Here is a 16287-nt window from a genome sequence, read left to right as displayed (position 1 = left end):
TCAAGTGACTGGATGTCAAGTGCTTTGGAATTCTACCAGATGCAGTAAAAACCTCCCTTTTCAATGCATTGTCCTTTTCCTATAAGCTATCCCGTCATTAAAATGGTAATAAACTATTTGAAAAGGCCGGTGTCAGTTTTGCCCTTTGAATTTCACAGGGATTACAGATACATCCTCTGTACTAGAGATGGCATATAGGTAGTCAGTCTAGTACGCCACCATGAAAGATGAGCTGAACACACGAGGTTGGTTCACCCATCAAGAAAAATCACCTACTTCTACTTTTTGGACAATGACAATGATAAGATTACTAATATACCAATGACAAATAGGCAAGTAAATGTTTAACAGTCAATATTATCTCAAATACTGCTGAACTTAACAGCAATTCACCAAACTTCAGAAATTATGGTTTAAATGGAACATTGTTTTTCTAAATAGGAAAATGTATAGTGCTTTAAAAAAAATTTTTTTATTCTCAGGATGCTTCGTAGTGTTTATTCATTATAATCCTGTATAAAAATTGGTAGTACACCCAACATCTTTGCCTATCAATATCATAACGTGTACTTAATCATTTATTTTGTGATTATAACATTGTCCTCCACTCTGCTATAAGCTCTTTGGGAGCAGGGACCATGTCTGTTCTGTTCATGGGTGTGTGTGTCCAAAGCCAACACATGCCAGCATCTAGTGGCCACTAAGTATATGAATGAATTTAGGGATTGGGGAGGAATTTGGAAAGGAAGGTAATGACTTCAGGTGTGGGATGTGTGGAGGTTGAAGTATCTGTCCTTCATTCCAGTGGAGACAATTTCAAGGTCAGTTTCCCATCTCACTGTTTCTTTGCTTCACATGCTCATTCTACACATTAAAAAATGGAGCCCTCTGGCTCCTTTCAATTAATAGGACATCACTTAATATACCTACCTTATTTGCCTGGGGTAGGGGATATGGGCGTAGTAGTAATGGTGTGACTGAAGTGGCCTTCATTGTGGCAATATTTAAAACACACTCTCCTCTCTCCCTTCAGCATTTATCTCTTCTCCACAACTTTATATGAGACTTGATTTTCCCCAGTCTCTGGAATAACTGCCCCATTTACCTCAGCCTAAAGATGGACCAGGACTTAGCCACATGCCAGCCCAATTCTAGAATTTTGCTGGAAAGAAATTTCCTTAACTTTCAGTGACCAGCCAGGACAGATATCTAGGACCACTTAGTCTGTTTATATCCTACAGCTAGTTGGGACAGCTTTTTTTAAGAGTACACAAAACCTCTCCTTATTCCGATAATTATGTTGCCAAGATAAAATACAGGATACTCAATTCAATTTGAATTTCAGATAAATGATGAATAATTACCTTAGTATATTTGGGATATACTACTAAAATAATAATTCATTGTTTATCTGAAATTCAAATTGAATTGGACATCCTTTATTTTTATTTGCTAAATCTGGCAACCCTACCTATAATATAACTCAACTTTAAGATCAAACCCCATGGTATCTGTTTGCTCATATTAAGAATTTAACATACCCCCATGGGTCATTTATTGCAAACTAATAATATTGTACATAACTGTATAACACAAACATTTAATCAACTTCAATGACCATATGAGCGTGGCCTTCCAGATATAGGCATTTAAAGTGAAAAGGCCAGTGTACTTAGCTTAAAAATAGCAAATGCAATTGGACTCCTGAGTAATCTCTCCACTGCATAGAATGTGTGGAGGAGGAGGGAAAAGAGTGAAAAATTCCTCATTTTCTTAGGCGAGAAACTTCTGTAAATTAACATTCATACTCAGGAAGCCCTGAAACACTGTTTTATAAATTCATTCTAGAAAAACCAAGATATTGAAATTACTTAACCCTTACTTAACTGCTTCACCAAGGATCAAATACTGACCAGATGTTGAGTTCCCAGAAATTCATTTACTCTTTGACTTCTCTTTTTCTTGGCCCTGGTATCACAGGAGGAAAAGTAAAGAACCTTTAAAAACTGACTAAATGCTAAGGAAAAGCTCAAACTTAGAAATTGTTTTTTAAAAAGCTAAAAAAATAAAAAAAAAATAACTAAGAAAATACTAAGCCTCTTCTCAAATATTTACTAAATCTTAGCATATTAAGAACTACATATAGATACTAATGTGCTCAGAAATTTTTCACTTAAAAATATTTTGAACTTTAAAATAAACTACTAGTCCTGACCAGTGTAACTCAGTTGGTTGGGCATCATGCCTTAAGGTGAAGGGTCACCTGTTCAATTCCCCCATCAGGGCACATTCCTGGGTTGCAGGCTTGGTCTCTGGTTGGACTGCCACACACTACAGGTAGTCAATTGATGTTCCTCTCTCACATCGATGTTTCACTCTCCCTCTTTTTCCAACCCTTCCCTCTCTCTAAAATTAAATAAATAAAATCTTAAAAAATAAAATAAACTGCTACTCATAAGAGATATTAATTCAGACAAATAATACTTATTTCACACATATAATTTAACTAATGTTATTTAAATTTTAAAGGATATTGGTAATTTCAAATAGCAGTCAATCTGAATTTGGGGGGAAAAAACTGATCTATTTAAACAATTTTTTTCCAATAAGATCTATAGGACATATGTCCTTCCATTTTTTTAAATAATAATTTTATTAGATACAATTGACATAATCATAAAATTCACCTTTTTAAAGTACAGAATTCAGTGGCTTAGTATATTCACAAAGGGGTGCAACCGCCACCACTCTCCAATTCCTGAACATATTCATCAACCCAAAGAGAAACCCCCCCTCACATGAGCAGTCCCTCCTCATTCCTCCCTCCCTTTATTCACTGGCAACCACTTAGATACTTAATGTCTCTATCCTGAATATTTCATATGAACGGAATTATGCAATAGGTGGCGTTTTTGTCTGGCTTCTTTCATTTAGCATCTTTTGAGCACTCCATTTTTTTCTAGACCAAATTATATTCCTCTCTATAAGTATACCACATTTTGTTTGTTCATTCATCAGTTGATGGACATTTGTTCTATTTCCACTTTTGGGCTATTGTGAATAATGCTGCTATTAACATTTGTGTTCGAGGTTTTGTTTGGATGTTGTTTTCAGATCTCGGATATGAAAAAACCTCATGAAATATATATAAAATCCCTATGATAACTCTGTTTAACTTCGTGAGGAACTTCCAGACTGTTTTTCCAAAGTAGCTATTTTACATTCCCATCAACAATGTCAGAGTTTTCCAATTTTTTCATATCCTTGCCAATCCCTGTTATTATCCATCTTTTTTCTTATAACCATACAAGTAAGTGAGTGGTTTCTCACCGTGGTTTTTTTTTCATTAAGGTTTTGATGTGCAGTTCTTTGATGGCGATTGATATTGAGCATCTTTTCATGTCCTTATTGGCCATGTCCATCTCAAAGTGTTTTTCTAATTTCTCTTGTGAATTCTTTCATGTCCAATTAGTTATTTAAGAGTATATTGTTTAATTTCCACATATTTTTGAGTTCCCCAAATTTCCTTTTGTTATTGATGTCTAATTCATATTTTTAATCCTCACCTGAGGTATGGTTACTGATTTTAGAGATAGAGAGAGAGGGAGGGAGGGAGAGAGAGAGAAACATGGATGTGGGAGAGTAGCATCAATTGATTGCTTCTCATATGTGCCCCAACTGGGGATTGAACCCACAACCTAGAGTATGTGCCCTGACGGGGATCGAACCTACAACATTTTGACATATGGGACGACACTCCAACCAACTGAGCCACCAGGCCAGGGCTCTCACTCATTTCGTAAAGGGGGCATTTTTCACAGGTCTTGATGCAAATACCCAGGCTGTGAAATAATTGAACTTAGTACTTAAATTGAATCCAGAATATTATTTGTCACTAGAATTTTCAAATTACATTCCAACTTTTCAGACATTTGGTTCAAGTTTGCCATGCATAATTCTTCATGATGAACAAAGAAATCTAGTTTGAAATAACCTTTATGGAGTGGAAGTGGGTAGAAATTCTCAATGGCCAGGATTATTCATGTGATACTCACTCAGTAATATTTTTGTACTATTCTATGCCAATCACCTGGGTTTTATATATTTGAAGTTTTCTTGGCAGAAATCATTATGAGCCAGCTGTTTTTACTTATTTTTAATTTTAGGCTTCCACATGAATAACCCCTGGTGAATGAGACAAGAAACTGGTAAAAAACAGTATTGTTTAGTGTAACAGGTATGGAGTTGTTTAGCCAAGATTTCTTTTCCTGAGGTAATCCTATGGACATACAATTTAAAAAATCTTCAGTGTGCTTTTTACCTTTTAGAAAATAACACTGGGCAATAATCCTTCCCCAAAGTAAAATATACCCAAGGAGAAGCAAGAAGATTCTTTGGTACAGAGGTCAAATTTAAATTGTCTCTACAGGTTCAGTGGTGATCAAAGACAGATTCCTAGAAAATGAACTCACCACAACATGTGTTTTCATCCTTCTGAATGAACTACATGAACTCATGTTGTAAATAATCAGCACTTTTTTTTTCCTGGGTCTTCCGGTAAAGACAGGAAGACCTACTAGACAAATTAAAAAAGAGCTGTAAGCACTAAATATAATCAGCATTATTGACTACAGATCCCATTTAAATTGTAGCTAATGATATATTTGGCTATCTATGAGCCTACTAGAAAATAATCATTATTCAAATCCCATAATAAAGCCCATGAAATTTTAGAAATCACCTGGTCAAATCCCTTCACCATTCATGTTATTTTGTTTTGTTTAATGCAAGGCTCAGAAGTTTATATTTATTGAATAGTATTATTATTGTTTTATCCTCACCTAAGAACACTTTTTTTTTCATTGCTTTTAGAGAGAGAGGAAGGGGGACAGAGAGAGAGAGAAACATCAATTGTGGCTTCTGTATGAGCCCAGACCGGGGTTCGAATCTGCAACCTAGGTATGTGCCCTGACTGGGAAGCAAACCCATAAACTATCAGTTAGAGAATAATGTTCCAACTAACTGATCCACACCAGCCAGGGCTGAATATTATTATATAGTTGGCTGAGCTTATTCAAACATTAAACTAATTTTCAGTCTCATTCAATTTTATTGAAATTCAGCCGATTAATTTTTATTTTGCAATTATCAATTAGTTGCATTTGCAAATTAATCAGATGTTATACTTTTAACAAATATATTTAGAATACACCAAATCTCTTATTTGGAATATACTTAAGCACAGTAGAGAACTATTCCTGAGGTTTTATTGTGTGCAAATATGAGCATTTTTACAAGTGACATACTTCTCTATTTTTTGGCAAAAAGAACCCCACCAAAATAGAAACACTTTTAAATATCATTTTTCAAAATAATCATTTGCAATAGTTTTCAAAAATCAATTTTCTGACTTGTTACACTAATAACTTTATCTTCAAAGAACAGTTTAAAACATTTTTTTAGTATCTATAAAATAGTATACTGATAGCCACTTTTATTATCATTGAATAAGTCAGCAAAATTTGAATGCATTTATCTTTTTGTAAAAGTAAAGTGCAAGTTATGTATAGGTTCTGACAACTATTTTCATACTCAGACAAAAAACACCAGCAAGTCTCTGAGTGAAGCCAGGTATCTTTGTCATCCATCAATCCATGTTTCATCACAGACTACTGTAGTATAAAGATTGTACTATGTAAAAAATTTTTTTCCACAAAAATGAACATGTTGACATCATCCCTTCAGCACAAAAAAATAATATTGGCAGCACCACCATCAGTTCTTCTGCACTGTGGAACTCCTATGTTTCCCTCAAGATACCAAAATGATACATACCCAGCTGGCATCCAGACTAACTGAGGATGCCAGTCCATCTGTATATTAAGTCGTAGTAAAGCTTAATTCTTTAGTTTTTTTAGATTAAAAGAAGTATAAATAGAAATTTAACATTTTCTTTTAATCCCACAGACTATCCATCATGTATACCCTTGATGTGCCCATCCTACTCCACTGAGAGGACCTTCACATTAGGGGACAGGGCAGCTTTGGGACCATTTCCACTTCATTGCTGAGGAATGTGAGGCCTAGGCAGGTGCAGAAAATTGAAGCCAGAGGGGCCCATGGTAGACGGAGCTTCCTAAAATGGCTCCATCGTTCATCAGCGTCTGCAGTCTTGTGCAGATTATATAATCTCCGTGCTTCTGTTTCTGTTGTAAAACGGAATAATATTGTAAAGTAGAGATAATAATACCATGTGGGACTGATGTGAGGATTAAATAAAATAATTTCGTTAATATTGCCATAATACCTTTTCTAAACTCTCACAAAGTGTGCACATTCCCCAAACCCTTGCCCTTAACCTTGACCTCCCCATCTACTTCACAAGAATCATGGAGGCCATCAGTTGGAACTCCCTAAATTTCAAGTCTCCCCATGGCAAATCTCCTCTTATCTAAGTGCACTGCTTTTACTGTGTTCTAGAACCATCTCGTGTTATCTCTTCATGGACCTTGTTCCATCAATGATCCCCTCTTTATTCTATATTTTAATCCACTCCAATGCTACTGGCCTTTCCTCTTAGTTCTCAAGTATATTTAAGGATCTCCCAACATTTTTTAACTTAAAATATTTTAACTTAAGTAATAAGTTAAATTTCATATTTATACTCTTCCCCAATTTCTGAAAGGAAATTGTTTAGTACTTAATTATTTTAAACTTCTGTATAATATAAAGTTCCATAGTTAACGAACATTTCTTGAGTGCCTGTATTATTCTGTGCACTGAGGATATAGCAGTGAACAAGCTGGATCATATTCCCTACCCTTAAGGAGCTTACCTTCCAAAGGGAGTGGGGCACAGAAAGTCAGTAAAATAAACAAGTAAAATATGTATGTTAGATGGTGATAAGTATGTTCAGTTTTAAATAAGGTGGTCAGAGAAAGCATCACTAAGAAAAGTGACATTTAAATAAAGATTAAAAGGAAGTGAAGGAGAAGCCCTCATGGATATCTAGGGGAAGAACATTCCAAGCAGGGGAAATATGGCAAGTGCAAATGCCCTGAGGCAGGAGAATGCTTGCCATTGAGTTATAGTTACAGTATCCATACATGGGCCATGTTAGTTACTACTCATATTCAGTCAAGGTCCTATATGAATATATTGAAACAAAAAGAATAAATCATAAATTAATCAACACCAGCAATCCTGAAATAAGGTACTGAGAATCAGGATAGAGATTCTTTTTATGTACACATAAAAGAAAAAGCTAGAAGAAAATATGCCTAGCTCTTACTGTATTCATTTCTGCAAGTGGTCACAAGGTCATAGTTGACATTTATAACTGTTGTCTTCCACTATCCATTTATTATTGCCTTTGCCCTCTGCTAGAATCTCTTTTTCTGGTCTGGGTCCTTTACCTGGTGAGAGGAATCAAACTTCCATTCCTTAAGGATCTAAATCCCCCTGAGGGTCCTGCCTTTTTCAGGTTGCTCTAATTTTTTTATTAATCTTTCCTATAAAACATGGAAGTGCGCAGAGGCTTCCCAAAGAATCTCTTGGGTTTCAGAGAAACTCTTGGCTGCCTGTCCCTAGTGCATAACAGAGACCCAATTCCCTTGGTAATTAGGACCAATCACCTCACCTGGATGAGTAACCCTTTCTTGGCTGTTGGTTCTGTGGCACGAGGAACCCAAAATGGCTAAGTGACATCTCAGCTACCCAATCAATGGAAATGTTATGCTTCGTGGTGGAAGCATTTTTCTTTTGGGAACTAAACTCCAAACCATCAGAACTCAAAGTTCCAAGAATGGGAAATTCTGCAAGTAGATTATTAGGTGTAATATAATAATTAGATAAGAATGAGAAAAGCCACTGTTATTTTCAACCCTCGGTTCCTGGAGTGATGCATTCTGGCTGTAGATGAGACAGGATTATATAGTGAAGAATACAAGGTGGGGCAAAAGTAGGTTTACCATTGTGAGTATGTGAAACACAGAATTTATTCTTACTCCTGTAATATTTATTAATTATTGTATTTTTTTTCCATGTGTTCAAGCAGTCCATCAGGCCAACTGCTTCTGGATAATGATGTATGTGAAAAGATCAATAAATTCCACAGATATGAGCTCATTGCCACACTTCTTTTACAGTGAAACATGTTTTTCAATTACAAGCAATATTGTATGTAACATTGCAGGAAATAAGTCTACCGATGGTGGTGCTGGCAGAAGTACCATATGAGCAAGGAAGAGAAACCTTTACCCATAATATATATCTATCCTAGTAAGGACAAATTGCTGTTACCTCTATGATATAAGGGGTCCATTGTAATCGACTCACTACCAATTGGCTGACTACTTCCCCCAGGGAATGTGATATTGAGGGTCTAGTCTAAGTCTTTATTGTAGGTATGTTAGGTTTACTGAGGGGCTTACCTAGCCAAGCCAGACTTATTGAGGAAGTTAATGTTGAGTCCATGCATAGTCTTCATGCTTGCAAGATGGCCACATTGTATTTAAACTCACTGAGCAAACACTGGTGTGTCTGGAGAAAGAGGTGAATTGAGGTTCATACTTCATGTCATCTTGTCCACCTGACTGAGAGCTTCCTGTACAGTGGATGCCTTCTTGTGAACATTCTTATGGGATTTAAATATTATGACATTCTGCCCATTTGAGAGGTCCAAGCACATACCTCTTCCCCACACCTTCTTTCTACTTAGTGTCTCCCAATGCTTCTGTCCTTTCCAAGTCCTAAGCATACAGTGAAATTGTTAGCAACTTCCCATTGATCGGCATAGGTCTGCCCCGGCTGGTGTGGCTCAGTGGATTGAGTTCCAAGGCTGAAAGGTTGCTGATTCAATTCGAGTACATGCCTGGATTGTCAGGGTGCAACCTCACTCACTGATGTTTCTCTCCCTCTCTTTCTCCCTCCCTTCCCCTCTCTGAATATAAATAAAATTTTGTTAAAAAACATCACTATTAAACAAAATAAATCATGGGGCAAAGCAGAGCCAGAGACGTGGAAACAGAGAACAGACTGACAACTGCCAGGGGAAATGGGGGCGGGGAGAATGATGGAAAGAAGAGGAAGGGAGTAGTCAAAGAACATGTATGAGTGACCCATGGACATAGACAATGGTGTGGGGATGGACTGTGGGAGTGGGGGATGGGGTGGGATGGAGGAAGGCAAAGGGGGAAAAATTGGGACAACTGTAATAGAATAAACAAGAATTTTTTTAAATTAAATATATAAATAGTGTAAGAAAATCAGTGTCAATCTATTCTTCTGGCTATTTCTTAGTCCAGATAAAGTGGACAACCAAATGTATTTCTTGGAGATCTTGCTTCACCACTGTCTCTCAAGGATACTCCTTGAAAGGGTTTTCTGTTTGGTGCAGAATTATCTGTAAATAAGGCATGACATAGGTAAATTACATTGGTTGGTTTTCAAAGGTTAAACTAAATTATAATGCCTGAAATAATTTTTGTCTTCTCTCTTTTTTTTCCTTGATTGTTTAGAGGCTTGTGGATTTTATTGATCAATTCAAAGAAATAGCTTTTGTTTTAATTGTTTATTGCTATTTTTGCCCATTTTCTATTTTTGTTGATTTCTGCTCTTGATTATTTCCTTGGACTGCTTATTTGTGCTTGTTTTTCTAATTTTAGGTCTTTCTTCTTTTTTAATATAAATGTTTAAAGCTACAAATTTCCCTCTAAGTACTGCCTTATCTACATCCCGCAAACATCAAAAGGCTTTATTTCACTATGGTTCATTAAAACATACCTTCTAATTTCTCTTGAATTTTTAACTTGTGGATATTCAGAAGTGTGTAGATTGATTTTGCAATATTTTGATTTTTCTTAGACTCGTTATTTATCATTTAACTCCATTGTCAGAGAAACACCTTGAAAAATGTCTATGTTTAAAAATGTGTCAATACTTGTTTTATGGCTTAACATATGCGGTCTATCCTGGTGAACATACTATTTGCACTTGAAAAGGATGTGTATTTTGCATTTGTTGGGCATAGAATCCTATAAATATCAATCAGGACAAAGGCGTTGATAGTATTCAGTTCTTGTGTATCTTTGATGATTTTCTACCTGTTTGGACTATCAGTTGCTTAGAAAGGGATGTCGAAATCTCTAACTATGATTGTGGAATTGTTTGTTTTCCTTTTAATTCTGTAATTTTTGCTTCACATATTTGGAAGCTCTGTTATTAGGTATATACACATTTATGATTGTTATATCATCTGATATATTGACACTTTTATTATTATAAAATACCCCTTTTATCTCCTGTAGTACTCTGTGTCTTGAAATGTGTTTTCTAATATTAATATAGTCACTCCAGTTTTTTATGTTTACTATTTACATACCTCTCTATTTTCAAACTATGTGTCTTTATATTGTATTTATTTAAAATGTGTATTTTATGGGTTGTAAATGCTGTTAAATATCTTACAATGCACAGGACATTTCCTCATAGTGAAGAATTACCCACAGCCTAACATGCTGAGAAACCCTGATCTCTGGGTAATAACGAGTGGTTGGAATGAAACTGGAGAAAAACACACTTCCTTCAGATGAGGTTGTTAACAGGGCTTTTAAGCAAGGGATGGAGGGCTGCTGCTGATACTGATACCTCCCACTGGTGCTGGAGGTTTAGAGAGATTTGGGCATCCTAGGATCTTAACTTTGTTTACATGAACCCAAATGTCCCCATTCCAAGTTTCAGTGTCACACCCTTCCCAATCGATGCCCTACATTTTACTAAAGAGTTGTGGCAAGGCTATGAATCAACTTATGCCGTAATTCTGAGACCTGCACAATTAAATTTTATGGTTGATTTTTCAGCAAAATTAGTGTGGGTACAAAAAATAAGGGTTTCATTTAAGGCTGTCATAGAAACGCTCATTCTATGACTGTGACTTGAACTAAATGTTTAATGACTTAAACTTTCCATTTCTTTAAGTAAGTTCTTCAGTTGCAATCAAATGCAGCCATGCCCAACCTATAGTTATTATAGTCACCATTACTATCAAATTGTCAAATATGGCTTCAAAGCACTTGTTAACAGTGTTAATTGTTTATGATGCCACTACATCCCATTTTCCATTGACAAGTTGCTCAATGTTGAATCTGAGTTTAAGGATATGACCAAATCAACCCAAAATCCTGTATCTGTAAGTCTGTTTCCTAGAACCACTCTTGGGACCATTTTCTATGTTAGGATTCAGTAAAGAAACAAAAGCTATAGCAGTTATCTTAACTGAGAAAACTAATGTAAAGAGTTTTTGGAGACATCACAAGTATTGGAGAATTGAAAGGGGAAAGTGGAACAAAGAAGTACAAACTGCAAGCAATAGATGGGATAATAAAAGGTCAAGCTTGGGATTATTGGGACCAAACACTTGGAGGGGCCCTAGAGAGCTGGAACTTAGGCCTGGAGGAGAACATGCAGCTGACTTAATACTGGCACATCAGTAGCTCAGGAGGGACTCTGACTGACCTCTAAGGAGGGTTACTCACTAGCTGATATTGGTCTGTCTGGGGAATGTGATGAAGCAACTTCTGAGAATATGTAAAGGATTCCAAAGCTAGGACCAACTGCTGCTGCTAGCACGAAGAACTGTTGCCTGGGTGACGGTGATAGATTCAGGAAGCAAACAGGAAGAAGCAAGTCCTTTCTCCATTTTTCCTGCCTCTGATTTCCTATTATTTGCAGAACCTAACGGAGTCAGCCAAGGAAAAATGGGAATTTCAGAGACCCAGTCTCAGTATCACAAAACATGGTATAGGTGGGTACATTGGAAGCTGAGGAACATTTTCTTTATAACCAGCAAAGTTAGATGATCATTGTTCAGAGTACATCCAAAAGGATGAAGGAGAGGCAGGAGTCTAGGACATTTCACAGATTTCTAGCGTTAGTAACTAAGTGAATAGTAGAGAAAAAAGTAGAGTTTATGTGGCATGGGGAGTATACAGGAGCTAGAGGGTAGTGTGTGAAAAGATCTGTTAGAGTTAATAAATTTAGTTCAAAGACAATAAATGTATAAATCCTATTGAATCTCAAAGGAGGGGAGGGTATGTTTAAAACAATGTATAGCTTGCCCTGGCCAGGTAGTCAGTTGGTTACAGCATCAGCCCAATACAGCATTGCTGCAGGTTTAATCCCCAGTCAGGGCACATACAAGAATCAACCAATGAATGCATAAATTAGTAGAAAAACAAATCAATATTTCTTTCTCTATATCTGTCTGTCTCTCTCTCAACAACAACAAAAAATCAATAAAAAATATTAAAACAATGCATAGCTTTCTATTTCCCAACAATCTTTTTTCCATTTAGAAGTATCTCACATCTTCTCCTATATCCTACAATAGGCCTTCTCCCTTGTTGCAAGACAGTATCAAAAGTTTGATATATGCTCACAACATAAATATCTGAAATTTTTTTCTTTAACATTTGGCTTCTAACATTGGTTGATGTGAGAGAGTAAGGCAGGAGTCTTTTTTTTTTTTAAGTTAATTTTATTTTACTGATTATGCTAGTACAATTGTCCTGATTTTATTCCCTTTGCCCCCCTCCACCCAGTGCCCCTACTCCCTCTGACAATCCCCACACCATTGCTCATGTCCATGGGTCACGCATATAAGTTCCTTGGCTACTCCATTTCCTGTACTGCCCTTTACACCTCCCATGGCTATTCTGTAACTCCCTATCTGTACTTCTTAATCCCCTCACCTCTTCATCCATTCTCCTTCTACCCCTTCCCATAAGACAACCTTCTGGTAACTCACTTCTTTTCTCTTGCTGCTTTTAGGACTCGCTCTTTATCTTTAGCTTTTGGCCTTTTAAGTATGATGTGTCTTGGAGTGGGCCTGTTTGCATCCATCATATTGGGAATCTCTGTGCTTCCTGGACTTGCATGTCTATTTCCTTCACCAAATTAGGAAGATTTCTTTCACTGTTTTTTCAGATAGATTTCCAAGTTCTTGCTCTTTCTCTTCTCCTTCTGGCACCCCTATGATGTGAATGTTGGACTTCTTGAAGTTGTCCGAAGGGTGTTTATACTCTCCTCATTTTTTTTGGATTCTTTTTTCTTCATGTTGTTCTGAGCAGTTGTTTTTTGCTTCCTTGTGTACCAAATCATTGATTTGATTCTTAGCTTCATCCTGTCTACTGTTGTTTCCCTATAAATTGTTCTTTATTTCAATTAGTGTATCCTTTGTTTCTCACTGGGTTTTTTTATGCCACTGAGTTCCTCACTAAGTTCTTTGAGCATCCTTATAAACTGTTTTGAACTCTGCATTTGATAGATTACTTATCTCCATTTTGCTTAGCTCTTTTTCTGGAATTTTGTATCTGTTCTTTCATTTGGACCATCTTTCTTTTTCTCCTTGTTTTGGCAGCCTCCCTGTGTTTGTTGCTATGTATTAGGTAGAGCTGTCTTGACTCCATGTCTTGATAGTATGGCCTAATGTAGCAGGTGTCCTGTAGGATCCAGTGGCATAACCTCCCATATCACCCAAGCTGGGTACTTGAGGTGCGCCCCTCATGTGGGCTGAGTACATCTGCCTCTTGTAGTTGAGCCTTGGTTGCTGTTGGCAGATCAGTGGGAGGGATTTACCCAGGCCAGTCAGCCACAAGGGCTGGCTGTGACCACTGTTCACCAACCTCCTCATTCCCTGGAGAATCAGCTGTGCAGAGGTGGTAGTGCATTGACATCGTCTGTAGCTGTCCATTGGATGTGCTGGCCCTGGGATTTCCCAGGTGATGCAGGCCAAGTCAGCCCCCATTGTGTTTTGCCTAGGGCAGCCTGCCTGAGCTGTAAAGCAATCTGAGATGGCTGCTACTTGTGTTGGGCTTGGAGATTCCCAGGAGAAGCCAAGCTGTGAATCTAATCTGGCTGCTGCCAGGGCTCTCTGAAGCCAGCTGTTGCTTGTTTGATAGGATTTAGGAGCCAAGGCCAGTCATCTTATGGAAAAGCAGCTTGGATGATACCATAGGTTGGGTGGGGCAGAACCTCTGGGGATCTTCAAGGCAGGTAAAACAGTGTTAGCCAGGTTGATGGAATCTCAGATATGGCACCAGCTTAACGGCTCTGTGGGGGAAGGGTTTATGTAGAAAAGGGACGATGGTCTGCTTGCCTTGATGCCAGACACTTCAGTTTCTCCCTGGATACCACTGGTGCCTTTAAGCTGTTCCCCTGGTACTAGGGCTCAGAGGGAGTAAGTCTGAGTAGGTGAATCCGTGTGTGGGCTCTTTAAGAGGAACTGCTTGGGGATCCAGAGATTTCTTCCACCAACTCAATCCCTTCTTGTTTTTGCAGTCAGGAGTTGTGGGGACTTAATTTCCTGGCACTGGAACCCTGGGCTGGGGGGCCTGGTGTGGGGCTGGGACTCCTTGCTCCAGAGATATCCCTTGTGAATTTTTATCCACGTGGGTGTGGGACCAGCCCATTCATCATCTGTGCCCCTCCTTGGTAGGGAGTGGTTTCTTTAATTACATAGTTGTCAGACTTCCATTTAACTCAGTTTCTTAGTTGTCATACTTCCATTCAACTCGATTTGTGATGGTTCTGAGTGATGGTTGTTCTACATTTTAGTTGTAATTTTGATGTGGTTGTACAAAGAGGTGAGCCATGTCTACCTAAGCCGCCATCTTGATAGGAAGTCAAATGATCAGGCAGGAGTCTTAAAAATAAATAATTTTCACTGAATCCTCATATTTTTAGGTACCCCCTACTTTACTCTCTCCAGGGAATCAATCCTAAGCCTTTGGCAGGGGCCCTAGAGGGATAGTTACTTGTGAGCTAGGGGAGAAATAGGGTGTTTTAACTAATTAAATAGACTTCTAATCAATTATTCTGCTTTTAGTCCCAACTTTACGCCTGCTTCTTGAAGTACTGGTGCTGCCCATTCTTTTTTTATTTTTTAAGATTTTATTTGTTTATATTTGGAGAGTTTAGAGAGAAGGGAAGGGGGGTAGAAAAAGAGGGAAAGAACCATCAATGTGAGAGAGACGCATCAATCAGCTGCTTCTCTCATACCACCCAACCAGGGATGAAATCTACAACTGAGGCACACGTTGGATCAGGAATCAAATCAGCAAACTCTCGCTTTGTGGGATGATACCCAAGCAACTGAATGACACAGATTAGGGCTGCCCATTCTTGAGCCTTTTGGCAGTTCTCTGGGGGAAATCAGGCTTGCTGTTGGCCTGCCTTTTTTGTTTTTGTTTTAAAGATTATTTATTTATTTTTAGAGAGAGGGGAAGGGAAAGAGAAAGAGAGAGACAGAAATATCGATGTATGAGAGATACATCAATCAGTTGCCAATTGCAGGCCCGCAACTAGGGATCCAGCCTGCAACCCAGGCATTGTGGGTCCTGACTGGCAATTGAACCAGCAACCCTTTGATTTGAAGGCCAGCATTCAATCCACTGAGCTGTACCAGCCAGGGCTGTCTTCTGTTTACTAAATCAGTTCCCACTACCCTTCTGCTTTCCAGTTTCCAAAGTGTTAGTAAGTTTATCACTTCTTCGGTTCTCTGAGAGATAGACAAATGTACAGATCATGTATGACAGTAGAACTCTGACCCATAACCTCTGCAGCAACCAACCTGGGAAGTCAAACCACAACCTCTGAGACAATAAGCCCAGAATGGTCTGAACTTGTCAATGAGTCAGCTTCCTTATATTTTGCCACCACCTTCCAACACAGGGCCAACCACAGAAAGCCAATCCAGTCACACAAGAAGCCTGGCTTCTAGTTAGCCCACCTGTGGCTTCCCCATGACAATAACCTCCAATCAGAGCATATTTGGAGCCTTCCTTTTTCTTTGCCCCCACTATAAAGCTAAGTTTTCTCAATCCTCTGCCTGAGCTCTCTGAGTCTTTGCCAAACACTAATGATGGTGGCTGACTCCCAGCTATAGAAAACTGAAAAAATAGCCTCTGCTTTTTCTAATTTGGTTGGTCTTCGTCTGTCTCTGTTTTTTTTACATCAAAGTTCTGTGTTTTTCCTATTTTTCAGAGGGATTTAAGGAGGAAGTGGAGTTACATGTGGCTCAATCCATCATCTTTAACTGGAGGTCTCTTCCTGTGTTCTTTTCTCTGTGACCAATTCACCCTTTCCCCTCCAGCTCCAAAGAGCTTAGAAATAACCTTTTCTTCTTCCTGCAAACCTGGATGCAAAATTTAACACCTGTTCATATTCCTACAAAGAATCTATTTGAACAAAAGCATTAAAGAATGAGACAGACTTTGCAGAACCTTACTT

At 38.0% G+C, this 16287-nt stretch overlaps 1 non-coding gene across 1 annotated transcript; it reads right to left on the bottom strand.

The window, feature by feature from the left end:
- Nucleotides 1-4545: 4545 nt before the first annotated feature.
- Nucleotides 4546-4608, bottom strand: LOC129066124 (U7 small nuclear RNA). The gene has a single exon (XR_008528656.1). It is a non-coding gene; the product is annotated as a U7 small nuclear RNA (small nuclear RNA).
- Between the last annotated feature and the right edge of the window lie 11679 nt (nt 4609-16287).

The sequence above is a fragment of the Pteronotus mesoamericanus genome, unplaced genomic scaffold (genome assembly GCF_021234165.1).
Source record: "Pteronotus mesoamericanus isolate MK-2021 breed Mesoamerican mustached bat unplaced genomic scaffold, CSHL_Meso_final contig_182, whole genome shotgun sequence".
Taxonomy (NCBI): Eukaryota; Metazoa; Chordata; class Mammalia; order Chiroptera; family Mormoopidae; genus Pteronotus; species Pteronotus mesoamericanus.
This window is presented reverse-complemented; position numbering and strand designations above follow the sequence as displayed.